Raw genomic sequence first — 27,869 nt, 5'->3', positions numbered from 1 at the left:
ACGGAAGCCCCTTCCCCTTGAGCACCGGCCCGGCTTCGTGACTGGCTTGAAGGGCACAGAAGGCCGTGGACACGAGAGCGTGTGGTGGACGTGACGAGCTCAGGGACACTGCTGGCCCACCTGCCCAGCCCCGGCGCTGTCTTGGGAGCTCCATCCTGTCCTCCCAAACGCAGACCGCGGATTCCTCTGGAAGAGATTTCTGTCTCGGCAGCTCAGGGTATGAAAGCCAGTGGAAGAGCCCGGGGCCTCCTCTCTTGCCTGGCCTCTGTGACAGCCCGAGGTCTCCCCCGTCACCCACGCTTCCCTCCTGAACGGAATTCCGTGCACCGTCGTGGTCGGATCCATCCCTTCAGCGAGGCCTGTCCACGCCGGTACACCAGGCCTTCCGGACGGAGCCAGGCGGACGGCAGCGACCTCCAGACTCAACCCAGCAGCCTCTGGCTTTCCCGGAAACTCTTCACGTGTCACCGGCCGCCCATCAGACCATCTGCGGGCGCCGCGGCCCACGGTCCCCGCGTGGCGGTCTGCAGCCCGGGCCCAGCGCTGCCCAGACCAGAAGGGCCCGGCCTACCGCCCTCTTGGCTTCCTCGGGCTTTTTCAGGTCGGGGAGGTTTTGTGGGTTCACATGACAAAATTCGTGCTCCCACGAGAGCACATCCCTCGTACAGGTCGTCTGCGTCCCCACGGCGGTCACCAGGCCATGCCCGGGCGCCCCGGCCCACACTGCCTCCTGCCGGTTACAGTGACTCCCTGGGGGAGTGGCAGGGCCTTCCAGGAGTGTCCCCAACCTGTCGTTCAGGCTCAGCGTCCCCTCCGTCACGAACCCCGACCCTGCCCTGGTCCCCTGACTGCCTTCTGAGGGGCGGAACGGCAGCTGGCATCTCCCTTCTAGCCGGCACCGGCCTGGCCTGGGGAGGTGGGTCTACGCAGGTTCGCCGAGACGCCTACCAGCCGGTGGACTGGAGGACAAGGCAGGACATAAACCTTCGGCAGAGTGAGCCACAGCGGTGACGGGAAGCAGAGAGGAGGCGGCAGCGTGACATCCCGGCTTCCTCCCCGCCCCACGCCCCATGGAGAAGCACGTGGTGTCTCTGCCTCCAGCACGCGCTGATGGCTTCCAGACGCCAGCAAGAACCTGGGCCCAGGCTGCTGGGCCCGGGAGCGGTGAGGGTCCCGCAGGCAGGGGCAGAGAGTCAGCGTGGGCTGTTTCTCCTGACGCCCGCTGCCCTCTCCGTGCAGAGAAAGAGGCCTCTGCCCAGCCTGGGGTGTCGTGGTCCGAGCTGTTTCCATAGCGGCCCTAACAGACGACAGCCCCACCGTGCCCAGTGCTGGCCTGCGGGCGAGTGCACCCCTGCAGGTGAGGCACCCTTGTAGGGGGGCGGCCCCGAGCTCCGGAGCGCTCCGTTCCTGGGGCTCAGCGCCTCTCAGGAAATGGGGCAGAAGTTGGGGTCCGGCTCACCTGCGGAGGAGAAGCAGCTGGAAAGGAAAGTCGGCGTGCAGAGCTGGGGTCAGATTCCATCCCGTGGGATGTGGGGTTACCAGGGCCTCTCGGCCACGTTACTGGGGCTCAGTCCCAGTCCCTCAGGTCCTGGAAGCCCAGGAGTGTGGTCACCGAGTAGAGCCAGCCCGTGGTGTCCCCACGAGGCGGGGGGTACCCTTCCTGCTGTCACGAGGGCACGAGGGCCACCAGGAGACCCCCACGTCCAGCTCCCTCCCCAGGCCTCACCGGCCTCTGGGCACCACCACATTGTGGGCTAGGGTTCCCACACAGGAATTTCAGGGGGTGCAAACATCCAGGGTGTGACAGGCAGCCTGAGAGTCCCCCTAGTCCCCCCAGGGAGCTCTGCCCCGGAGCACCAGGGACCAGGTCCGTGGCGAGCGGCATGAACTGTCCCCGCCCGGCGCCCCACGCTCGGCGCGCACAGACGGCTTGTTCCTCCTGCCGCGGCGGAATTCCGTCCCCTCGGCATTTAGGGAACGGACAAACGAACAGGGGGACTCGGCTGCGCGGGTCCCCAGGGAGCCGGCGGCGGGTTCTGGCTTTCAGCCTGACGCACGCCACACCCTTTCTCCCTCCGTCTGGGCCGCCGTTGGCTGCTGTCCCTTGGCCCCAGAGGAAGACAAGATTGTTTCTCCTGTGCTCCGATCGCCTCCCTGTGCGTCTCATCAGTCCCCGGCGGTGAGCGCCTGCTGCCCCATGTGCCAGGGTCAGATGAGGTCACGCTGAAAGGCACCTTGTGTGTGCAGCTCAGGCGACCGTCGGGTTCAGCCCCCACCCCTCCCCCGGGGCCACCGGCTCCGCCCCCACCCCACCCTGGTGAGATGCCCGGGAAGACCGAGGGCTCCGCGCCCGACAAGCCCAGGCCCCGAACGGCCCACCTGTCCCAGACACAGAGCGGCTCGCAGCCGGGCCTCCGTCCACAGCGGGCAGGAAGGGTCATGGGCAAGGGACATCGCAGGGAGCCCACACGGCCTGCGGCTCCGTCCCGACGCGACGTTTCCTTCAGTTTCCGCACGGGCTCGGCCTGTGCCACCGCGCGCGGGTTTATGTCTGAGTTTCTCTCCGAGAACAGAAGTCCCCAGAAGGTAGGGAACGGGAGACGGACGCCGTGACGCCGAGAGGAGGGAACACCTTAAGATTTCTGCCGAATGTCACCGAGAGCAGCCCCTCCCTCCAGTCCCGCCCACGCCGCCTCGGGGGCTGCCCTGCTCCCTCCTCCCCACCCGGCAGTCCGGCACAGCCCCTCCTCGGGCTGGGCACCCGCCCGCAGCTTCGCCCGGCTCCGCACATGACGGTCCCTGACCGCCCTTTTCTCTCGGCAGCTGGCCACGTGGACGGGGAGGCCGTGGCCCTGAGAACCCAGCACTACGCTGCTGCCGCGGGCACCGGCTCAGAGGCAGGGTCCCTGGCACGAGGAGAAGATTGTTCAGTCTCCTTGAGGATGGAGATGACGGGCTCCTGCCTCCAGAGGCTGTGTGGGGAACAGCACGATAAGGAGCGATGGCTTTGGGGTCCCTCGGGGAGATCAGGACAGGAGCCCTCGGGGTGATCCTGGGAGCCCTCGGGGGCATTTAGTTAGGTAGAGAGAAAGACCCAGGGCAGAGAAAGCAACGTTTCGGTAGCTGGGCCGGAGACTCGTTCACCGCCCCATCCGCATGATGCACGCCCCAGCGGTGGTAGGCGCAGCCCTCCCCCAGGAGCCCGCGTCCACACCTTGGGTCTCAGGAGCCCGCGTCCGTATCCTGAGGCCAGAGCAGCTCCCAGGACGGACCGACCAGTCAGCCCCAGCAGCAACCGACAGCCCCCACACCACCTCCCAGGCCCCGACGCGCCCTGACGCCCGCCCCAGGGCCCCCGTCCGAGGTGCTGTTCCTGGCCCGCGAGCGCCCGCTGCTGCGCTGCACTTGGCCCACAGGCCCTGACGTGATGAAGGATGAGCTGGACGGCCGCAGACGCGCTGATGCCGGATCCACTGACTTCACAAGCGAGACGGCGACCTGCCCGCGTGCCCCCCACCCGAGGCGGGACCGGAGCCCGCCAGGTCTCACAGCAGGGAGGGCCGGGCGGAGGAAGGGAGGCGCGGGAGGGCAGGAAAGGGGAGAGGAGGGAGGGGCGGGGATATCCCGGGGGCCAGGCCTGTTCTCGGCGGTAACAAGCCTGTCTGGCTCAGAGCATGCGCCGTCCGGGGCCTCTGGGACCTCGTGCAGCTGCAGGGCTGAGACGCGCCCTGGGTGAGACACGGAGCCACACACCCAGGCTTCCTACCCCTGCAGGGCATCCCAGGCAGAGGGGAGGCCGTGATGCCACCCTCCTGGGGCTGTGGGCCGTCATGGCCTTCATCGCCTTCTGGGGCTGGGATTGCCGCCGGGGGTGCCGGCCTGGGTGCGCCGGGCGTTCGCTACAGAAAAGGAAACCGCTGGTTTAGGAGCCAGCGAAGCCGAGAGGTTCTTACACCACAGACCACGGCACGGCACGCCCGGTTCATGGAGAAGCCCTGCAGCCGCCCTAGGAGATGGCAAAGGGTTTCCAGGCCGAAGACGTAGATTTGATGCCCAGCTCTTGGCCGGCCAGCTGTGGGGCCCGCGGCAGGGGTCGCTGTCTGGGGTCCTGCCGGGGGTCTTGCCGGTCCCGTTCTCCTGTTCAGGGAGCTGGGGTCACCGCAGCAAAGCGGGGCAGGTGGGAGCTGAGCGGGAGGGGGGCCCTGGGCCCGGCTCCATGCAGGGGCGAGGCTCTCTCCCGCACACGACGCCCCTCCCCCCGCACACATCTCCCAGAGTCTTCAGATCCTGCTCGCCCGGAGGACGCCCTTGAACCCAGCATCTGCACGAGGTCCCGCCAAGCCCTATTCCGGGACACCCGAGAGCTGCGGGGCTCTCCGACCCTGCTGGGCTCCCTTTGCTGGACGGGACGGCATCCAGGAGGCTGTTAGAAAGGGATGATTCCAACCCAGCACCCCTGGAGGACCCGGGAAGGTCTCCCCTGGAAAGAGGCACCTGAGGGGCACCCGGGGGGCTCCCGGCAGTTACACCTCTGCCTTTGTCCCTCGGCTCACAGCGTCGGGTTCTGCGCCCCTCGGCGGGGGCTCTGCTTTGCCCTCTGCCCCTCCCCTGCCTGGACACTCCCTCTTCCTCCCTCTCTTACGTAAACAAATAAAATAAAATTTAAAAAAAAAAAAAAAAAGAACCAAGAGGGCCCAAGCGTGCACCTGGTCTCGGGGCTGGGCTCTGCTTGGGTGAGTTTGCTCTGGGAGCCTGGTCTCCTCACAGTGCACGGGGACAACCATGCACTCTTCCCCGGGTCGTGGAGGAATAAATGAGATGTCCAGCGGGGGCTTCATGGGCTCCACAACACTCTCTCCTTCCCCCTTCCCGCGGCGGGCTTTGGGGCTCCCACGCCCAGGGCACGGGGCAGCTGGGAGGTGCTGACCACGGAGCCCCTCCCTCTAGCGTTCCCAGCACCCCTGGCGTCCCGAGAAAGCAGCGTGATCTCATGTGTTCACTTCGTGTGGGACGTCGGTCCTGCCAGGCCACACCTGACATGGTGCCTGGAGCCTCAGATACTGGGGGCTCTCAGCGAGGGCACTGCCAAGGGCACCGAGCTGACCTTCCAGCAGACGCGTACATGCTGCTCAGGACGCGTACATGCTGCGGGCCCTACCGGGCGCCCCCAGGCCCCAACCACGGGTGACAGCGTCTCTGTGGTCTCCCCGTCTGCCCCTCCCCAGGTCCTGTGGCTGGACGCTTCAGACCAGCTCCAAGAACAGCCACGGGGCCCAGCCCATGAGGACACCTATCGCCGGGTCTCAGGGACCGGTCCGGGGGCAGCAACCCAAGTCGGGCCCACGACATGAGGTCCTAGGGCACGGCGGGGGACTCAGAGCAAGCAGTTCATGTCCTCTGGGGCTTGGACTGGAACCTTCCAGACTCTGAGCTACTGCCCTGAGGCCAGGGTCCTCTTGAGAAGGAAGGGGAGTGGGAAGTATGGCATCAGACGTACCCTGTGAGCTCAGAGCAGCTGTCCAGGCCAGCATGGCCGTCCGTGCTCGAGGCCCAAACGGTGTAGGGGTGACATTCTCTGCAAACCTCCCCACCCAAGGGCTCGTGCCCTTCCCTGCTGCCCAGCCGCCAAGCCCTGTCCTCACTCTGCCCCCAGGCCACTCACCAGAACACTACAGGGTGGGCACACCTCTGGCTGGGCAGAGGGGGGCGACTGGCATGCTCCGGGGAGCCCGTCCCGCCTCTGTCTGGGCAGGAGTGTGGCAGCTGGACCCCTTATGGGCTGTTGGGAGGGTCAGAGGTCCCGGGCACGGATGTGCTTCCCAGCAGCAGGCCCTGGTGAGGTCAGAGAGCAGGGATACCACTTCCCAACCGACTGGAAGCCCGCACACGGCCACCAATCCCTGGTGACACGAGTGGGCTGAGCAACATCCCCAGAGAACCCCCTGTAGGGCTGCCCACGAGAGATCACCCTGAGGGCAGGGTGGTCCTTGACGTGACCACGAGCGTCCTCGGATGGAAGCAGACACTGGGGCGATGCGGCCACCCGCCGGGGGAAGAGGCAGGAAGGAGCCTCCCCCGGTGCCTCCTGGGGTCCTGCCCACCTAACCTCAGCCTGCAGCTCACTCCCACCAAATCCCGCAGACATGTTCCTCACACAGGGCTCGGCTTGTGCGACTCCCAGCCCAGGGTCCTCAATGGCTCCCTACTGCCTTCGGGCCAACGGCTCATCTCCGAAGCGCATTACAGAGTCGTGGGTGGTCTCGTCCCGGCTCCGACTCTGCCTCCCGCCCCTCCGGCCTTCCCGGCTCTGTTAACGTCACAGACGTGTCACCTCTCCCTTGGTGTGGTTCGAGAGTGAGGCCCGGCACCGAGCCTACGGCACAGGGGAGGGCAGCGGAGGGCACTGGGCCTGGTTGGGCCGCGACCAGGCAGCTGCGTGCAGGCTCCTCTTTTCTTCTCCGTAAAATGTCAGTGGGACCTGAAACTGGCCTGCCGTGAGTCTGTGGTGTTCAGAATGTCTCGGGACACACAGAAAAATACAGGCCCCGAACCGGGAAGGCTGTGGCGCGACACCGGATCAGCTATGGTCATTTGGCCCACGCACCGCTCCAAGGCCCACCGCCACGCGAGTGCCTACTTCGCCGCACACGGGATCGGAGCGGGGAGACAGGCTGCAGAGTAGGGGCGACAGTGGGGTGGGCGCCGGCTGGAGACCGCGTGTCACGGCCTGTTTGTGTCTTATTTCTGTGGCTCTTCCCATCGCGACAGGGGGCACAGGGAACCATCCCTTCTGGGAGAGCGTGTCCCCCGAGCCCAGCCCAGTGCCCCGCATACAGCAGGAGCACAATAAATGCATGGTGAGTAGACGTGCATACCCAGCGTTTCCAGAGATGGGCTCCCGAGCCGTGCGGGCCACACACCCACGATCCCCAACATCCCCCCGAGAAGGGGCCCGGGTGGCGCCACTGAGACCCGGCAGGAGCGAACCAGCACTGGGACCCGGGCCGCTGCACCCCAGCTTGGCCGAGCGAGTCTTTCTGGCTCTTCTCTCGGGCTCTGGCTTGGGAAGCGCTGTCAGGTCTGTGCTGTCCTCAGAGGTGACAGCGGCAGAGTGGGGCTCCGGAGGACCCAGCAAAGGTCAGCGCATGTTTCTCCTCGAGCCTCCTGAGGGTCGAAAAGGGACAACCACGCAGGCAGGGCCCTCCTGCTGTTTACAACAAGCATCTTCCCCTCGGCGGGGACACTGTGCGCACAGGGCTGGGGAAGGAAGGTCTTCCTCTTCACATGGGACAGGCAGGGCAACACTTGGCCCCTGGGGCGTCCATTCCCAAGCGTGTGTGCAGCGTGTCCCACGTGCAGAAGCTGCTGGTGCCCCACGTCACGGGATCAGCAGGAGGACCCCTGCCCCAGGGAGCTTGGGTCCACGTCGGTGCCTCCTGACTGATGCCCGTGGGAGCCCCCGGGGGGTGTCTGAGAGCAGACTCTCCTGCAGCAGGGCTGAGCAGGGTGAGGGTCTGCCTTTCAGGCCTGGTCCCGGGGCGCGCCGAGGCTGCGGGGCTGCGGCCCAGCAGTGCCGACGACCTCGGGGGTTGCTGGAGATGGACGTTCCGGGGCCCCACCCAGGTCTCCTGAAGCAGGAGCTCGGGGAGAGGGGCCGGCAGATCTGGGCGTCGCGAACCCTTCCGCGGATCCCGACGCTCTAGCAAGCCTGAGCATCGCCTGGTCTAGACCGTGGTCCAGGAGCGGTCACTTCTGCCTCCCTCGCACAGGACGACATCATTAAACAAGAACGGACCGTCCTGCTCAGTCAGTCGGAGCCTCAGAACCCTTCTCAACAAAGCGGTCCAGCCCGACCCCCCGCCCCCGGGACAACAGCTGACATCCCGGGTGTACGCCAGACAGACAGCAGTGACGGGAGGTACCAAGTGACACAGGAGTTCTGGGGGGTGGGGGAGGTGTCCCAGCAGGGGTGACACGGGGCCGGGCACTGGGGTGACGCGGGAGCCCCCAGGGCAGGAAGGGGATGCGCTCAGGGCGGTGTCGACAGCAGGGTTTGCTTGGAAGCAGGGACTGTGAATCAGCTAAGGGCCAGACCGATTCCCAAACAGGATGGGGTCATGAAAGGAGGCCCTGGGAGCCTGGGAGCCAGAGGCCTGTGGGAGCGAGGCCGGCGCGCACGGCAGAAGCCGTGATCCCCGCAGGGGGTGCCGCAAGGGGGCGTCCCAGGGCCCCCCTCCCCGCCACCGGTCTGCCAGGCCCCTCCCCGAGACCCCGCTGGCGAGAAAGGGCCAGGCAGGGGCGCGGGAGGAGGAGGAGAAGGATCCATCATGGGACTCGAGACCCTCCAAGATAAACACACAGAGAAACTGAAAAAGTTGAGGCCTCTCGTGTTAGCCATGGGAGAGACAGAGCACGAGGCCGGTATTTCAGTCCAGCGGCTGTCTGGTTCTGATTTCACAGATGTGAGGAAACGCAGCCATCTATCTGGCATTAAGTGGGACCACTTCAGGCTGTTCCCATAAACCACATTTGGGTTCTCTCGGCATTTCTGAGATTCAGTTTATGGAGACGTCTCCACGTCCAAGAACCCCTAAATAAACTCTGGGGGGGCAGCGTTGTTGGGTCCCAGGTGGGCAACGCACTTCCACAGAGAGCCCCCCAGCGGAGGGAGGCGCGCCACGCCTCGCCATCTGCCTGGGCGCGAGCCGGCCTCGCTCAGCTCCAGCGGCACTGCTCTGAGCAGACGGGGCCTGCCTGCCTGCAGGCGACGCGATCTGCATGGGTATCGGGCAGAACGTGGCTATCAATAGAACGCATGGGCCTCTGCCCAGGCTCAGGGTCTCCCAAGGCCATGGGCATGGAGGGTGCTACGGGGTTTCCAGGGACCCCAACAGGACCCAAGAGGCTCAGAGCACGAGCCCACATAGGGGTCCGCAACCCCTCCTTGTGCTCAGGGCTCATCAGCCAGGAGAGCCGGACCCCCGGCGATCTCACGCACGGAGCTGCAGGCCAGACACCCGCGGCTCCTGCCTCTGACCGGGGCACCTCCCCCACGCCACCTCCCCCAGGATGGACTCCCTTCCCCCCACGCCCCTACCCTGCCTTGCCCTGGGGGCTCTGTCCAGACTAGTGCCCTGAGACCATCTGTCTTGCGGCAGCGGCTCTGGGATTCATCCCGTCTCTATGACGGGCTGCTTCCCAAGAGTCCTCTGGCTGGACGCGTCCCCCAGCCCAACCAGAGCCTAGGGCCAGAGCCCTCCCAGGGAGGCCTGTGTTTATTTTACTTTGCATACATTTTTCCAACACAAAGAGGCTCAAGCAGAGGCGTCTCTCGGGCCCTGGCTGGCACATTCCAGCAGCTGCGCGTGCCACACGGCTGGGCTACCCTCTGCGAGGGGAAGTGGGACCCCTGCCACCCTTGGGGTGGGGGAGCCATGGCTGGCACTTGTGTCTCCGAGCCGTCTTCTGACTCTGCACCCCAGCCGGTCTCCGGGAGAAAGGGCGACCAGCAGGCCCCAGCTGAAAGCTTTGTCAGGAGCCGCGGCCAAAATCAATGCTCCAGCACGTGCTGGAGCCTGGCTCACCTTCCCCCAAACCCACCACAGGGTGGGAGCCCACCGCGGGAGCCGGCCCAGATCCTCAGCCGCTGCCCCCAACCGGCAGTGCGGGAACACCTCGTTTCCAGAGGCTTCTGGCGAAGTGGAGGTCCTCCCGTTGCTAGCCGACTTGTGAGGAGAGGGGAAAAGGCCAACTTCAGAGACATCCGCAGGACCCCGTCAGGACCCTCTGAGAAAGCCAGTGTCCTGTCGGATCAAGACACCCTTGAACGTGGAGACCTGGGGTTGGGAGCTCATCCCGAAAGGAAGGTCGCAGGGCCAGCCCCCAGCCCGCTCGGGCACCCCTGGAGTCTAGAATACAGTAACGAGTACCCAGTAACGATAACGGCACCGCGCACCTTCGGTGGGTCAGGTCTCATCCTGGTCGCGGGTGTTTCCGCTGACCCACCCAGGCTGGTATGTGCGTGTGTGTGTGCACGTGTGTGAGACATGGTGCAAGTGTTTTTATGTGTGATTGTGAGAGTACGTTTGTATGCAAGTTCCTGAATGCATCTGCGTGTGTGTGCGTCTGTGAGCACATGTACCGCGTGTGTGCATCTGTGTGCATATGTACCACGCGTGTGTGCCTCTGTGTGTACATGTACCTGCGTGTGCGTCTGTGAGCACATGTACCTGCGTGTGTGTGTCTGTGTGTATGTGTACCCGTGTGTGTGCATCTGTGTGTACATGTACCACGTGTGTGCGTCTGTGTGCATATGTACCACGGTGTGTGCATCTGTGAGCACATGTACCGCGTGTGTGCGTCTGTGAGCACATGTACCACGTGTGTGCATCTGTGTGTACATGTACCTGCGTGTGCGTCTGTGAGCACATGTACCTGCGTGTGTGTGTCTGTGTGTACATGTACCCGTGTGTGTGCGTCTGTGTGTACATGTACCCGTGTGTGTGCGTCTGTGAGCACATGTACCGCGTGTGTGCGTCTGTGTGTACATGTACCTGCGTGTGTGCGTCTGTGAGCACATGTACCGCGTGTGTGCGTCTGTGTGTACATGTACCTGTGTGTGTGCGTCTGTGTGTACATGTACCCGTGTGTGTGCATCTGTGTGCGCATGCATCTGTGTGCACATGCGTGTATGTGCCATGTGTGCACATGTGCACCAACACAAGTCCAGTCCAAGGCCGGCCAGAGCCGGGGCCAGCAGGAGGCAGTGTCTCTTGAGTAAACCGTCCACAGCACAGGCTGAATTGACAAGCGCAGGGATCTGGGCCTCTGAGGTCTCCAGGGGCCCGGCACCTCCCAGCACATCCGGACAGAGCAGCGGTCCCCAGGTGGCAGGGCTCTCCTCCTGCGAGCTTCGGAGGTGGCGGCAGCCAGAGACAGAGGCTCCAGGGCCAGCAGCGCAGGCACCACCGCCGCTCCATAGCGAGGGGAGAGAAAACAGACCCAGCGCCAGAAGCAGAGGAAACGGAGACCCCACGGCCAAGAAAAATGGCCTTTTTCTTTCCAGTCTCTTGCTAAAATAGCTTTCTCCTTGGCTGCTTGTTTGGGGACATGGCAGAAAGACTACGTTCAGGGGCCGGTTTCCCCCACTTTCCGCAGAGTTTTCCAGCAGCAGGCAGGCGGCGGCATGGTTGCGAAGCAGTCCACGGCACCCTGCCCCTGGGAGACATGGGGGCAGGGACACGTGAGGCCGCAGAGCTGCCAAAGCAGCCACGGTACCCGGGACGGGGAGCGGCCTTCCATCACACGGAGCCGAGCCTGCGACACGGCGGCAGCCCGGGCACCACGCGGCGTCCCCTCTGCTGGGTAGCACAGACGGCCCCAGGTGTCAGGGTCCCCCCGCCATCTGCCCCAGGGCCGGGGACCTACGTGCTGACCTGCCCCCTCATCAGTGAGGGCTCCAAGAAGACACTGGCGAGCCCAAGGCCACGCTTCCCGGCCATCCACACCCTGGGCCCAGTCGCCACGCATCAGGCCCGGCAGCTTCTCCTACCCCGGCCGTCCTTGGCCTTCCCTTGTCCCTGCGCCTGGGACGTGTGACAAGGCTGGCCTGCCTCCCATCACGTTCCCCTGCGAGGGGCTCCCACAGAGGCTGTGGAGTGTCCCTCTCACTTCTACTCCTAGAGTGGTGGCCACGTAACATGGGCCGCAGAATGTGTTGAGATCTGTTTTGTGGCCCGGAGTACGGTCTGTGTTGCTGACTGTTGCGTGTCCCCTCGTGAGAACGTGTATTCTGTTGATGCGGGCAGGGCTGTCCTGTGAGCTGCCGTGAGGTCCGCTGTGCAGCTGGCGGACGGGGGTTTCCAGCGGCCTCCACTGCTGCCTTCCTGAGAGGGGCGCGCACACGGACTGCGGCCACATTGTCCCTCAGAGCGACACTTTCATTACGAGGCCCCAGGGGCAGCTCACACAGTGAGGGCCGGGTGTGGCCGCTTCACTTCATGGGGCGAGAAAGGCCCCCAGTCCCCACGCGGGGCCCTAGGGCAGTGGCCACCAGGACGGGAGCTGACACCCTTCCCCGCTCGCAGTAACCGGAGAGCACGCGGCTCCCCACAGAACTGGCACCCTGGTTCCAGCAGATTCACGTGGCAGGAAGAACACGTGGGCTTGCCAGAGGGGAGCGGGGTTGGTGGGGAGAACGGGGGGGGACGCAGGAAACCCCACAAGTTCCTAAGCACTGGGCCCCTCCGCCCCTCTGTAAAGAGTGTTTTAATCTGTGCTGACGAACCCAGAGCTTCGTTTCCGTGCCGGGAGCCGGGCACGCGGTGTGAGTCGTTTGCAAACGAGTCCAGCGTTGCCCCCTCCCCGCTCCTCCTCCCCGGCTCCCCCGGCTCGCCCTCCCCGGGGCTCCGCCGTCCGTCAGTGAGCGAAGGGATAAGTTCCTCCGGAAATGTTTCTGCTCCAATAAAGCATTATCACCTGCCAGTCACCGGAGCAGCGTCCGGGAGCCTCTCCTGAGCTCGGGGGTCCCTCCTGCCTTGGGAGAGCCCTGCGGCCCGGGCGCCAGAGCCGCACACGAGTTGGGGGGCCCCTGGCCCGCCGAGGCTCTCGGGGCGGCGCGAGCGGCCGTCAGCTGGTCGTCTGTGGGTCACATGTGCGTTTCATGTAACATCTGGTCTGGATTTAATTGCCTTTTTTCAAAACCGCACTTTACCCAAACTAACTTGCTACAAAAGCACCGAATACGCAGGATACTGTGCCGGTCGCTGGAGTCTGGATGGGCGACGGGGCTACTTCGGCCTGACGGGTCGCAGGACCACCCGCCACACCGGCCGAGACGCCGCCGAGGGACACGGACCCAGCAGGCAGGGGAAGACGCCGGCGGGACGAATCCCTCTGGTGCTGAGCGCTGAGGCTGAGACCTCTCGGAGCAGGACCCGCTCTGCTCCTCCGCGGGACGGGGGTCATGTGTCGTTTCCGTGCCGGCTCAGGGGCCGCAGCCTCCACTCCCCACCTTCTGCTGGGGGGACCCTGGGGGGCACCTCCAACCCCGACGGGAGGAAACGGGGTCCCCAGCCGGCTCCCTCAGTGCGCTGGGTCCGATCCATCGCACTCTGCCGGCGACGCCTCGGGCCCTTCCGAGAGATGTGAGGGGCGGCCGTGCACGCGGGCATCTCCAAAGACAAGAGGCCCCGGGCACAGCTTGTGGGCCCGCAGACGACGTTCACGGGCTGAGCCCGACACACGTCCCTGCAGCCCAGAAGCACTTTACAAGTCACAAGTGGTGCAAGGTGTCCGACATGTCCAGCCCTCTGGCACAGACCTGCTCGCTGCCCCGGAGTCGGGCAGACAGCGGGGACCCGGGAAGCGGGTGCAGCTTTAATGAGGAGCACAGCCCGCACTCCGATCCCGACTCCTGGTCTCGGGGAAACCTCCTGACCTCTGTGAGATGAACCCCCTTGGGGTCGGGAAACATACTTCGTGTGGTTTTCATCTTCAGTGTACGGGGAACTGTTTCACGGCCTAGAGCACGGTGCGTCTGGATGAAGGTTCCATGTGCCTCCTGCCGGGTGCTGGAATGTTCTGTGGATGCCGGCTGGGTTCGGACTGTCGACGACGTTTCTCGAGTCTTCTGTGTCGTCGCTGGTCTCCGGTCTACTTGCTCTACCGCGGCGGGGAGGGGGCTGCCGAGGGGACTTCCTGGGGCTGCCGCCAAACCCCGGGAAGCTGCTGCTCTGAGGGGCTTCCAGACGTGAGTCAGGCCCTCATCAGCTGGGCCTACGGAAGGCAGAGGATCCCGGGGCTGGCGCCCACCTGCCTCGGCCAGGGGTCCCTAACGCCGGCTGAGGCTTCCCAGGAAGAGGGGGACGCCTTCCTGTGGGCGGCAGCACTGGCCACGCCGTGTCCACATTCGTGTCGCCAGATGTACTTCTCTGGCCGCACCACGGCCCAAGCCGACTCCCCGCCACCTCGGGAGCTGCACCACACGGCCATGGTCCGCCGCACTGGCTGAGCCGCCACGGACAGGCGGCGAAGGCCGGGCACGTCTGGAGCCGTTCGTAAGGACACACGGAGCATTTGCATCTCGTAGACAAACTGACCCCCATCCTGAGAACCGACTTCCTTATCCCGGGAAAAACACTTTGACATGAAACCCACCTCGGGCCAATGTGGCCCTGCCAGCCTCAAACTGATTCACGTTAGGGGGACGTTTCCCAGCCACCCACGTCCCACCAGCGCGGCCTTCCTGAGACGCCGCCCGTCCTGCAGGCCGTGCTCCGGGCTCCCCCATCGTCCTGTCTGGCCATCGCTCTCAGCCTGGAGGTTTAGACGGTCTACGCCGATGTCCTTACTAGTATGGGCGGGTGTGAACCCCTCCCCTGTGTGTCTGTCTGTCTGTCTGTCTGTTCCTTGTCTTTTTCCTCCCAGCGTCACGGCTTCCTTAGACTCCTTGAGGGACTTGTTGGACGGATTCTCCTTGACCCCCGTCCTGGGGAGAGCTTATCAGCTCCTTCATGTGTTATTTTTACGGGATGCTCTGCAGGCCACAGTTGACGAGTGTGACTCATCACGCTGGCCTCCCCCTCACATTACACTGTCGCACACGGCGTGAGGGCGACCACGTCCTGTGCACCCCCGTCCCCTGTGCTGTCATCAGAGATCTTACCTCGCTAGAGTATAAACGCCCAAAAGCATTGTTTTGTTTTGTTTTGTTTTTTGCCTTGAACAGTGAATTATCACTTCGAGAAACACAAAAATGAGAAACGCGTGTTTTTCACGTGGCGGAGCCATCCCCATGGCGCTCTCCATGGCTCCGTGTGGATATAAATTCCCGCCCGGAGCCGGTCTGCTGCCGGAGGGACCACGGACAAGGAATCCTACCAGGTTTTGTCTGTCTGAACCGTCGTCATTTTATCTCCCAACCCGAGCCATATCTTCACGGGGTCGGGAAATCCCTGCTGACCGTTCCCCCCCTTTGAGCAGATGACAGACCCTCCCCATGGCTTCCCGAGGGGCACGGTTCTGGCTGGAGTCGGCTGTCCCTCGCAGCCCTGCTCTGTCCACGGCCCGTTGTCCCCCCGGTGGCTCCTGAGACCTGCCTGTCCCAGCAACGTGTCCTAACGTGCTTCGTGCAACGTCCTCCGTGTTTGCTCTACACGGGGTCACTTTGTTCATTGTGTCTGTGGGTTTGCGGTTTCCAGCAAATTCAGAAAACTTTTGGTCATGATTTTTTTCAGAACATCCTCTGCCCGTGCCCCTGTCTCTTGCCTTTCCAGAATCGCAGTTACCCGTGGTCTGGAGGCCTGGCTGTCATCCCACAGGGCACCGGGCTTCTGTTTTTCTGTTTTTCTGTCTTTTTTCTCTCCGGCTGGACTCGAATCATTTTCACAGCTTCAGACGCGCAGATCCGTAATCCCACAGTGAACCCTGTCCAGCCGATCTTGGCTGCGAGTGTCAAGTTTTCATCTCAAGGTTCCATTTGTGACTCGTTTCATATTTTCCTTCCCTTGTACTGTGTGTTCCTCTCCCTTCCTGGACACGTGGAGCGCATTTCCGACAGCACCCGAGCACCCGAGCATCTCGTCTGCTAGTTCCATCGCCTCAGCCTCTTCTGGGTCTCCCTCCTCCTGTTGAGCTGTTTCCTCCCTGACTATGGGTCTTGACTTTTCTGCTTTTTCCTGTGTCTGGTTATTTTGGACTGAATGCCAGACATTGTGCATGTGCACTGCCGCTTTCTGGCTTTCTCTGTGCTCCTTGAAACGGTGCTGGGGTCCACGCGGGGTGCTGCTGAGCTACTCAGAAGTAGTCAGAGCCTCCTGACGCTTGCTCTCGAGTCTTGCTGGGCGGGAGCAGACATTGGTGACAGGGGATTTGCCGCCATGATTCAGAGAGGGCTCTCCCGGGACCCCACATGCCAGCGTATTCCAAGGCCCCTCCCTGCCCCTGCTGTACTGCGGACTAATCCAGCCCCGTAGGAGCTCCCAGGGCCACTCTGCCGGCTCCTCCTGTGGGCAGCTCCTTCACACACATGCGCTCACCCTGGGTACAACCCTGCAGAGTCCCCGGCACTCTGCCCTCAGCTCCTGCTGATATGGTCACTCCAGACTGGCCAGAATCAGATGTCCCCAGACCAGTACAATTTTCAGATGAGTTTTTTGGTCTCGGGTCAAGCTGATATTTTTTATTGCTACAGTTTACAAAAAGCCCGAAGAATCTGATAAGATTATGGCGTCATCGAATGACATAAAGGACACCATCGAGGATAACGGGCAGGACAGCGGTGGCCCTCACATACGATTTATAAACTCTGTGCAACTTCCCTATTTAACCAGAGACAATGGACGCATTCCATAGGCCGACGCTGGAGGGCAATGTAGATTAGAGATGACGGAGATACTGTGCTTGGTGACAGGGGTTAGGGATACTGGTGTTACTATCAGGCATCGTGTCTGAAGCCAACATCATGAGCCCAGAAGAAGTAACAGCAGGTCTCCTCCTGCCTCGGGGGCTGCTGGGCGTGCCGGGTGGGGGGTGCACAGCTTGTCACGGGGCCGCACAGACCACGATCTCCAGAACACGCTCCACATACCTCCACACGTCCCCACGTAAGTGGTTCACAGCAACGTCATTCTGAATTGGCAAAGTGATCGTAACAGGGGACAGGTGGGCCCGGCACCCTGACAGGTGATGCCAGGGCTGGAGTCCGGGTTCCCTCAGCAGCCGGCCAGCCTGTCTCCCACTGCCGGAGGGCTTCCCAACCCCACACGCTCACGTGCCCCTCTCACGACAGGTCACCGAATCTCTGTGACGCCCGCCTCATCACTCCTGGAACACATTTCCTTAAAACCGACTCATTTCTGAAATACCTAAGTTGGTCTTGAAAAAACATTTATGTCATGTCTACCGATGGAAAATCAGAATCATTTGCTTAAGAAAAATAATCAGGGAATCCATGAAAATAAAATACAGGGAAAGCAATACACTGTGAGTAAATTCTAGCCAGACACGCTCACTCTCCTGTGGCTTCCTCTTTCTTCATTAAAAGGAGAGACCAGCAATCCTTCAAGAGGTATCGACGTTATAATAGGATCCAACTGAGAGTCCCTTAGATAAAATTGGAAATTTTGGAGAAGAGGCTACAGCTCCTGGTTCAGCTGGGCTGACCGACTGCCTGCCGTTTCCTCTTCCCCTGGGCCCAACCAAAGTGAGCGCAAGGGAACGGAAGAAGCCAAGCCATCAGGACCGACAGAGAGAGGAGGTGGGTGCCCTCAGATGAAAGGTGGCAGCACAGGGGAGACAGCGGAGGGTCCCTGTGACCCAGAGCAATGCGGACGAGCCTGCATCTTCGGTGCATATGGGGGGTCCTCGGAGAGAGGACCTTCTAGTATTATAGGGGGCTGAAGGGCCCAGGAGTCCCCAGATGGGGGAGCACGGAGTCGGGTGGAAAACCAGCCCGCTAAGTCCTCCCCAACTCCGATCAGCCAGGACGACCCTTCCCCCAGCCTCGAGCGGGCAAGGGGTTGTTCTGCTTGGGGGACCCAAAGCACAAGACAAGGGAAGGGCCAGCTGTCTGCTCCAAGACCTGCCCCCGCCTCTCCCAGTCCCGGCTGGAGTCTGCGGTCAGGCTTACACCCTTCCTCACCCGCAGCTGGCAGGAGCCCCACTCCAGGAGCCCAGGAGTAAGGACCGAGATGCCAACATTCAGAACTTCTTGAACGAGGCGCTGGCTCCGTGTCTCCTTCCCGAGGAGCCCGCCGGGAGACGCCCCCACGGCCACGCGTCCGGTCGCCCGCTGGAGACGCCCCCACGGCCACGCGTCCGGTCTCGCTGTTTTCTTCCCCACCCCAGCAGGTCACAGCACGCACCCTCCGCTCAAGAACAACCGGGGTAAACCCTGCCATGATTGGATGAACATGACCTCCAGGGGCCACGTCCGGAGTCCCCGGGGATTTCAGAAAAGTCACCTACTGACCCCGAGCTTCTTCGTGGGGGTCCTACAGGTCTTGGCCGTTACCAACTCCTGGTCGATTCCCAAGGTCATTCCTGGTCTGCTTGCCCAGTAGGTATGTATGTCCCCCCACGTGTCAAGGGTTGGCTGCCTGGACAAGCCGGGCACGAGCCCAGGGAATGTTGCGCGGCACGGGGCTGGTATCTGAGAGGCAGGGCAGACCGTAACCAGGAAAGATGTGCACAGCCCGTGAGCTGGGGATGTGCCAGGAAGAAATCAAGCAGGTGGCGGGGGGACAGCAGGTGTGTGAGCAGGAGGCTTTTGAACAGAGCCAGCGGGGGCGGGGGGGGCAGGTCTGGGCAGAAGGGACACAGGTGGGAGGGTTGGGGACAGGGGTTGGGGCAAGAGACACAGGCCCTCTCTGGCCACTCATCCTCTGGACAGCAGAGCATGGGCCGGGGTGGGGGGAGGGGCAGGAGTGAGCGAGCCACGGCCATAGGCCAGGTGAGAGAGGAGGGGCCCACGTGTGCGTGCTGGAGGCGGTGACAAGATTTTGGCTCCATCCTGAAAACGGAGCCACCGGACCTGCTCAAGGGAGGAATGTGGGCACGGTGCCGGGGATGGGGGCTGTCCAGGATGCTCCAAGGCTCTTGGCCCCAGCCAGTGGAAACGCGGGCTGGCCGGCAGTGCCCAGGCCTGCGCGAGGAGGGGCAGGTGGGGGCAGGGGTGGGGCCCCGCGCTGGAGGCCGGGATGCTGAGCAGATTTCCAGAAAGAAGGGGCCCCCGTGTGTCCACTTTCCTCCCTCCCCTCAGCAAACCACACAGAGGAGCGTGTGCGGGGAGCTGCTGACTGTCCCTTTCCGCAGCTGGAGTCCTCACAGCCCTGTCGTCCGGGACCTCATCGTGACGGGGGGATTCCTGCGTCCAGCAGCAGGAATGGAGCGCGGGAGAGTGGCCACGAGACTCCGGCACGGCTCCCCCAGGCTTCGGAACAGGCGACGGTCCAGTGCTCTGCCAACCGTGAGCTTCCCAGCCTCCCCCGTGACCGGCCGCAGGACACGAGGCAGAGGGAGGCACGGCACGTCGGCAGCTGAGACCCAGACTCAGACGCCCAGGTCCAGCCCAGCGTCCCCCCACGCGCCAGTAACAAATACCCCTGAGCACCCCCAGCAGTGCCCACGGAAGACGCTCTGGATGAGCCGCATGGGAAGCCGACGCAAGCCCAGGAGGGACCAGAGCTCACGGCCCGGGGTGGCCTAGAGTCACCGGCGGGGACCCCGCATGATGGGAGCCCGTGGGCTGCCGGAGCTCCCACGGCCTGGGCGGATCGCCTCCTGCTGCAGCCGCTGGGCGTGCGGCCTCCACATCCGCAACACAGGAGCTGGGGACAGAGGACAGACGTCCCGCCGGCAGAAGCTCCCAGGCGCTCCGTGCCCCACCATGCAGATCACAACCTCCAGCCGGGAGCGGATGAGCGGGTACAGCATGTCTGCCTTGGGGAGCACCGCTGGCAGCGAGGGGGAGCAGACCACCCCGACCCACAGCGACCGTCAGACACATCACGGCGTGGGGGGGACACACACACAGAGGGTCCCTTCCTGATGTTCCGGAGAAGGCAGCTCTAGGCTCTGGCGACAGAAATCAGATGGGGGCTGCGGGGGCCGTTGGGGGGCCGCACAGGGCAGTGAGGGGTGGCAGGACCTAGCGGGGCTTGGGAAGGGACGGACTGCGGAGGGCAGGAGGGGGTTTCTGTACGTGTGCTGGGATGATCGCACCATCGTGTGCATGGGGAAGGCGGGTTATAGCCAAGATCACGTCCCACAGCAACAAAACTGGACCAAGCCCAGCCCGTGCCGCAGAAGGGCCAACCCTGTGTGCGCCCTCTGCCCATCCGGTCCCTCCTTCCGCAGGACGGAGCTCTACGCCCACCCTCCACGCATCTCTCTCAGGCTTCGGACCCACCGGGGTCCTCCCCTGCTGGCCAGAGGCTCCCACTGCCATGCACGCGCCCCTGACCCCGCCGGTCTCTCCAGGAGGACAGGCACGTGCCGGTCACCACGGACGCCCAGCCCTTCTACAGAGCTTGTCCCGTAGCAGGTGTTCACGAACAGTGGCCACGCGAACGCATCAGAGATCAAAGTACGCTCCGGGGAAAAGACACAGACCAAAGGACTCCTCTACGTCCCGGCAAAAGAAAACGATCTATCAAAAAAAGACATGTGCTACATAGCCGTTCCAGACCCCCCAAGGAGCAAGTGAGCGCGTCCTACCTGTCCCAGCGGTGGGGCCCCAGACTCCTGCTCAGAGCGTGGCGTCGGCCTGAAAAACGCAAGGGGCGGAAACAGTTCACCACCACGGCCAGAGTCTCGTTTTTCCCAGCTGCATCTCTGCTCAGCCGAAAACCAGCAGCGAACGCTTGGCCACGTTCGGTGCCCGCTCAAACGCCAGCGCCTCTGAGTTTCAGACCAGACTTCAGGCTTTTGAAGTGGAGGTTCTGGTAACACTTGGCTCAAACAGCAGGGGTGGCAGGAAAAAGGATGGGAAAGGCTCCCCAGGCGCCAATTAGCTCTTACAAAACTGCGCTTTGATGGGCGAAGTGTAAATGAATCCGCTGCACAAGTCCCGGGAGACACCCTCGGGCCTGACCATCACGGGCAGCGGGCGAGGCGGGGTGAGGGAGAGGGACCCGCGCACCCGGACCGCACCACGGGTCTGCCGGATCCCTCGTCCTGGGACGGGGCGAATCGCTGAAGACATCTGGCTGAAATGAAAACACGGCTGGCTGTTCATCCTTCCTCGAAGCAAATATTATTCTCGTTAAAACACAATCAGATCATCTGCGGGGAGGAGCGCATCTCCGCAGAGAGCGGCGCGGAGAGATGCGGAGGATTACAGAACCGCGGTCCTGTCCGCGGCCCGGCTGGCGCGGGCTCCCCCTGACGGCCGCCGAGGTCCTGGCCAGGGTGCCCGGCCTGTCCCCGCGGGACGCGGCCTTCCCCCAGCCAAGGTCAGTCGTGGGCATGGGCCCGGAGAGGCTGCGGTGCCCAGCTGTGGGGGCCAACACCAGGGTCGGTGTTCCCGGGCGGGTACTGGGCAGATGTGGTGAGCACACGGTCGGCCGGCTCTGAGCCGGGGGGGGGCATTCTTCCCAAGCTGGAGGGGCCTCATCCAACCGGTGGACGTCCTTAGGAGCAAGAACAGAGTCTTCCCAGATTAGACACAATTCTGCCCCGTGACTGTAATGGACATCTTGCCAGAGTTCCCAGCCTGTTGACCTGCCCGGTGGGTCTCAGACGTGCCAGCTCCACGGTCCTTCAAATAAAAATGGGTCTCTCTCCGCAGGGAGATAGACAGACACATATTGATAGATGATAAAAAGAAAGAGGCACAAATTAGGCAGACAGCAAGAAAGAGACGGTAGATAGATACACGGAGAGATGACAGACAGACAGACAGCAGATCGATATGCAAGACAGACTCCCTATCGGGTCCATTTCGCCGGAGAGCCCTGGCTCGTCCGCCGAGAAAGCGAAGACCTGTGACTCCCCCAACGCTAGCCCTTGACAAGCCCCACCCAGGTGGTTAAAAACGCCGATGCTGATTGACAGGGATCAGGAACAGGCGAAACCAGCCTTTGATAAAAATATCAAGATGGTGGTTGCCTCAAGGGATGGGGGCACTGTTGGGCCAAGGGAAAGTTCCATGTCTTGACGGGGCAGGCTCACAGGTGTTTGTCTCTCTTGAACCTCAGCAAATGGTCCACCTGAGCTGTGTGCATTTCACGGGGTGGGAATTTTACCCGAAAACATAAATATTGAAGTCCGGTTGGTGAGATGTGAGCCCATGTATCTGTAAATGCTTTTGGAAATGTGTACCCCGCCCCAAAAAAAAAGATTCACGGACGGACAGAGGGATGAGAGGCGGACAGACATCTGACAGTGTGAGCGTAGTTTACGTTCACGGCCGAATCAGAGGAGGCAGCGGTGTTCGCTGTAAGATTATCTTCACGTTCCTGTGACAGTAAAATGCTGGGAAAGAGAGCACAGGCAGGCGGTGGGCCCCGCTCGTCCGTCCTGGACCCTGAGCAGCCGGGACAGGCGGGCCGGCACCCTCTCCACTCTGTGCCTCGTCCCCCCGACCAACAACGGCAGCAGCGACGTGCCCACTGCAGAGCCGCGCGGGGACCAGAGCTCATGCACACAGGGCGCTGGGACACCCCGGTACGCGGCAGCCCGCGCGGTTCTCAGCAGCCCTGTCCCCTCCGCACGCTAGGAATCGGCTGAGATCTGGCTCGGTGACAGCTCGATGTCCCCACCTTCTGCAGCGTCTAACGTTGGGGTCCCGAGTAAGCACCTCACTGAAGGGCCAGCAGGAGAGGGGAGCAGACGGCGGCGGCAACACCCTCATTCGATTACCTTCCCTGAACACTGGGGATCACCAGGGAGGGGCCGGGAGGGTTAGGGTGAGCGAGACGGGCCATGGTCCCCTAGGGGCGGTGTGAGCCAAGCGCTGGAAGAGGCTGGAGCAGGCAGAGTTGGGTCGCTACAGGGAGGCGATGGGCGGCCTCTTGGGAGAGTTCTTCAGGGCAGCGTTTAAGCGGGTGGCCATGGTCCCGCTCCGGGCTGGTTCTACCTCCCTCAGGACCACAGGTACAATGGACCCATCTGTCTGCCACCTGGAAACCACAGTCGGTGTAGAACACGACCCTGCCTCACTGAAAGGGTCCCTGGCCAGCCCTGGCCTCCCATGGGCACATGCGTTCTCAAACCAAAAAAGATTCTGCAGACCACTCTCTAGAAACCCCAGATCTAGCTTTTCCCCAGCAAGGGTTTGGAAGGTTTACACCAACTCGGTCCTGGTGTCTCACCCACTGACGGATGATGAGGAACAGAGTCATGAGACAGTGTAAAGTGATCTGGCCAACAGGGAGATTGTGTTGTAATAAACCAGGAGAACGTGCTTCAGGGTCAGGAAGAGAGAACGCTCACTCCCAAAGCATTCACGACGCTCTTCTTAATGGCTAAGTTTAATCCACAGCCCTCCATACGTCTGCCCACTCATCCAGCCACCCGTCCGCTGACTTACTCGCCCGTCCACCCGCCGGCCGTCATCCGCCCGCCCGTCCACCTGTCCGTCCAGGCACCAACCATCCGTCATCCGTCCATCCACAAATACATCCGTCCGTCCATACAGCCACCCATCCACGCAGCTCTAAAGAGCCCTACATGACTATACCCTTGCTGTATGCCCGGTTTATAAAGCTACAATACTTGGCACGATAGCTGGATTAAGTAAATACTGAGCACAAAACTGAGGAAGGTAACATTTGTATCCTTAAGGAGCAAAGGAAAGGAAAGGGAGTAAGATATTAGGCCGCAGACGGAAAGTTGCATGTATCAGGGAGACTGTAACTTATCGAGCAAACCAGGACCCTGCTGAGAGTGAAAGCCGGTGCTTAGAAGAGTTTTTAAAACGTAGACTTTATGAAAATCTAACTCCTGTCTGACAGTTGAATTTTCTTCGTTGCTGGCTGTAACCGTACTACTTAAAGTCTATTATCCACATAAATCACGGAAGATCAAGTACCGTGTGTAGTAAAACAAAACTCAACAAAATCCTTTGTATTGATTATCCGGACGTTTAAAAAAACAGACCAACCAGAATAATTATTTTTGACACGCAGTCGCAAACTTGGCTTTCCAAGCGTATTTGGCTCTAACACCTTTTCCGTTATGTTTTAGTTTGATTTTTTAATAAACTATCCTCAACCTTCTTCAGGGCTGTACTTTGTGACTGGTGACTTCGAAACCGCGGACGCCTCGGACCGAGGCTGTGTGTGAGCCGGATGCCGCGCTGAGAAGCTGCTCTCGCTGTGGGTCCGCCCGTGAGCACGCAGCGGAGGTGGCGAGGTCGGGGTCCGCCTTTTCCCCGCGACACGCCTGGGCCCCACGTGGCACGCGAGTGCGTCCCCCGTCCTCGCGGGCACGGCACAGTGTCTGGGAACCCGAGGCTGACAGGACAGCGGGCTCCACGCCTTAACAACAAATCTATCTTTAACATCACTGCGTTCTAGCCAGTCCTCCCTCCCACCAGCCCGGGCCCGACGCCGGCCCTTTGTTTAAAAGGCGGATGACCAAGTGCAAAGAAAACCCCTTCACGGCTGACCCAGTCTCGCTCCCAGTCACAACCGCAGTGCCAGAAAGAAGGGAACCCGAGTCCCTTCTGTGGGACTCAAGGCAGACGGATGCTGAGCACGGAGAACCGTCCACACCCCACGTGGGAAACACCAGCAGGGCACACTTGAAGAAACTGACCGTCACCCAAGGTCACCCAGACCGCAGTGGGGCAGGACCCTTCCTGCCCTCCCACCGCCTTCCCCACCGGTCCAGCAGGTGCCAGCTGAGACCAGAGGAGGCTGCTTCTCTGTGCGGTTTGCCACGGAGCCGGTGCAGCGGACAGGGGACGTCCTGGCATCCTGGGACAACAGCCCGTGCCCGTGATGAGGGACGGAGCCCACTGGCCGCATGACAAGAGAGCTCTTGCACAACAGGAGACACGGAACGTCCCTGAGAATATGGCAAATAATTTTAAATTATAGGAAGAATGTTAAGATAAATATTTAGAGGTTTCGAGGACACGCAGCTCCGTTTCGAAGGAAAATGAAAAGTTGATAACGAGGCTCGGTTGTTTCCGTTTCCAGAAGCCGAGCTGGACGAGAGACTCCTGCGCGGAGGAGCTGCTCTTCCCCAGCCCCTCCCCCACCCCTGCGGCGATGCCACATCCATCCCTGCGGCCCCTCCTTGTGCGAGAGCCGTTCCCCTCGGCGCCGGAGTGGAGGACACAAGATGGATAAGCACATCTGTCCCCCAGGAACTCCCAGGACAGCAGTGACAGCCCATGCCCCTTCCATGCGCCAGGACGATGAGGGTGGCCAGCCCGAGGCTGCCCCAGTGGGCCGGGCGCTGCTGGGCACGCGCAGGCATGCTGACCGCTGACCGTGCCCGTGGCCTCGAGGACACTGAGGCCAGAGAGGGTAAATTCCAGCCCCGCACGGCCCTGGAAAGGGGACGGCCCTCGGCACAGCCTCCGCACGGCGTCCTCCCCTTTGGGTCCAGCCCACGCTGTCCGAGACAGGGGACCAAGGACCGGCTTGTCGGCTCTGGGGCCCTCCTCCCAACAGTGCAGGGCAGGAGGGAGGCATGGCACCTGCAGGGGACGGGGGGGACAGACCAAGGGGCCTCGTGGCAGGACCAGATCTCAGGGATGGAGTTGGGCTGGCGGAGAGACAGTGAACGTCTTGTGTATGAAACCGGAGGAAGAAGGAGCCGGACGCCCCTCCGAGCGGGGGAGGGGGTGCTAGGAAGATGCCTGTTGTCGTGGGAGGGGCCGGAACAAGCGGGAGAGACGAGGTCCCAGGGGCCCACATGGCTGCCAGCTCCCCGCAGTGACCAGGACAGTCAGCCCTTGTCCTTGTGCCGACGCAGAGCCACACACGATGGCGGGGGTCCGGGAGGCGCTGCGGGAGCCGGAGCGGGTGCTGTGTCAGAAGAGAGGCAGGCGCCTGGGTGGCTCCGTGGGTTAAGGCCTCTGCCTTCCACTCGGGTCATGATCTCAGGGTCCTGGGATCGAGCCCCGCATCGGGCTCTCTGCTCAGCGGGGAGCCTGCTTCCCCCTCTGTCTCTGTCTGCCTCTCTGCCTACGTGTGATCTCTGTCTGTCAAATAAATAAATAAAATCTTTAGGAAAAAAAAAAAAAAAGAGAGAGAGAGGCAGGCTGGCACGAGCACCGGCCGGAGGCTCCGGTCCAGGACGGCTGCGCAGAGGGGGACCAGGCACCCCCTCACTGGCTCCACATTGGACCAAATCAGCTTCTGCCGGCAGCACCCACCTGCTGTGGCATTTTCGGTCCCCGAGGGCGTCTGCATGGTGTAGCCGACAGGGGACTCTGAGGCTTGGGGAGGCCCCTGCCGGCGGAGAGATGGGTGCGGCCTGCCCCGAGGGCACAGGACCCGCTCCTGGTGGGAGCGGCGGGGGAGTGGGGAAGTCTCAGCGGCCCCGTGAGCCGTCACTGCCACAGAGGAAAACTCTGACTGGGACACCGTGTGAGGTCTGCCCTGGGATTTCACACAGGAGGTCAGACGTGGCGCACACTAGATTCCTGGAGCGTGAGACACAGCTGAGTTGGGGTCCTCCCGAGACAGACGCACCACGTCGCCGTGTGAGAGGGCATGACGGTACTCGGGCGCGGGAGCTCCCCACCCCAGTCTGGGGCGCTCTGTGGAATCCCACGGCAAGCACGGAACCTTCTGGTGGAAGGAGTGGGAACAGCAGGCTTTCCAGGAACTGCTGGGAAAGCCCGTGGGGCGGGGGGAGGTCCTCACTTCAGCCCCCAGCCCACGGAGCTGAGAAGCCTAGAGGGTGGGCCAGCCCTGTGCAGGGACGACACGCCTCCTACAACAGCTCTGGGCAGGGGGGCCAGCGAGACGCTGGGGTGAAGCCGTCGTCCTGGAAATGCTGTTGGGGCTATGTTTTCCCCAACTCTTTGTTACTAAGGACATTTTGTTCCAAATCCCTACCCCTCACCTGAGATCACCGTCCCTCTCCGCGAAGACACGGAGTCATTCTTTCCATCCCTGCTGCCCAGGTTGGCGGCGTGCGGGCCGGGTCGGGCTGGCCTAGCAGCGAGTGGCTGCAGGAGCAAAGGCCCCTCCAGCCTCCACTCTGGGCTGCCCCCCTGCAGCAGCGCGTCCTCTCGGGGGTGAGCCAGGCTCCCTGTGTCCACACAGCCCCCGGTGGTCCCCACCGGTGCCTGGGGCTGCATGACAGCAAGACAAGGGCGGCATCTACCCTTACCTCGAGTTTAGAATCAGACCCTCTGCATTCTCCCCGGTCTGGACGACCGACCTCAGATAAGGGCTCCACGACGGCTCACCGGGGCAGGGACCGCATCCTCAGCAAGCCGTGCCGACGGGGCGAATGCAGGCAGCCACCATGTCTGGCTTTCCTTGGAAGGTGCCACCCAGCAGTCACGCCCCCGGACGTCTGTGCACCAGAAAGAAATGGAAACGTGTGTCCACATGACACGCACAAAAACGTGTGTGGCGGCATTACTCCTGCCAGCCAAAGTACGAAAACAACCGAGAAGTCCCTCGTGCTGACGGCCGTGGTGCTGCTGTGGAGAGGAGCGACACCCATTCCTGGCAACAACACAGAGGGGCCTTGGTAGCGTCACGTCAGGACAAATGAGCTGGTCGCAGGAGGCCGGGAGTGTGTGGTCCCATTTACAGGAAGTGCAGCCAGAGGCCGAGTCCTGGCTGCAGGGGCTGCGGGAGGGGAACGGCGGTGACCACTAACGGGGATGGGTTTCCTCTCGGGGTGATGAGAACGCGCTCAGACTGACCGGCGAGGTGATGGACAGCGCTGTGAACGTGCTGACAGCTCTGGAATCGTAACTGTCAACAGGGGAGCTGCACGGGAGATGGGTTTTATCGCAATGAAGCTGTATTAAAACACCCGGTCTGGGGCGGTCAGGGAGGGCTCAGTCGGTGAAGCATCTGCCTTGGGCTCAGGTCATAATCCCAGGGTCCTGGGATGAAGTCCCACATCAGGCTCCCTGCTCAGCGGGAAGCCTGCTTCTCCCTCTCTCTCTGGTCTCCCTCTCTCTCTTTTAAATAAATAAATAAAATCTTAAAAACACTCAGTCTCAGGGCAGGACTCAATGGGCCACGACCCATGGAAAGGCCTTGCCCTCGGGCCCCGCAGGGCGGGCTCTCTCCCACCCACCCCTCATCTCCTCTGGGTGACACACCCCATGTGCGTCCTCCCCAACTCCGATGTCCTTGTCACCGATGATCTAACCCCACACTCCTCTGGACGCAGCCCTGTGACCAGCAGCGTTGCATTACCAGGAGCTGGTGAGTGAT

General features: G+C 62.3%; 1 protein-coding gene and 1 pseudogene across 1 annotated transcript in view; one reads left to right on the top strand and one right to left on the bottom strand.

The window, feature by feature from the left end:
• ZNF469 (zinc finger protein 469) overlaps positions 1-27,510 on the bottom strand; it is a 182,095-nt gene extending 154,585 nt beyond the window's left edge. Inside the window, exons 1-2 of the mRNA XM_032323455.1 lie at positions 26,800-27,510; positions 20,218-20,266 (exon numbers count right to left, since the gene is read on the bottom strand). The gene's annotated coding sequence lies outside the window, so the exon portion shown is untranslated. The remainder of the gene's footprint in view (positions 1-20,217; positions 20,267-26,799) is intronic.
• LOC116579502 lies at positions 6,855-7,783 on the top strand (annotated as a pseudogene).
• Positions 27,511-27,869: the final 359 nt, after the last annotated feature.

The sequence above is a fragment of the Mustela erminea genome, chromosome 19 (genome assembly GCF_009829155.1).
Source record: "Mustela erminea isolate mMusErm1 chromosome 19, mMusErm1.Pri, whole genome shotgun sequence".
NCBI classification, from domain to species: Eukaryota; Metazoa; Chordata; class Mammalia; order Carnivora; family Mustelidae; genus Mustela; species Mustela erminea.
This window is presented reverse-complemented; position numbering and strand designations above follow the sequence as displayed.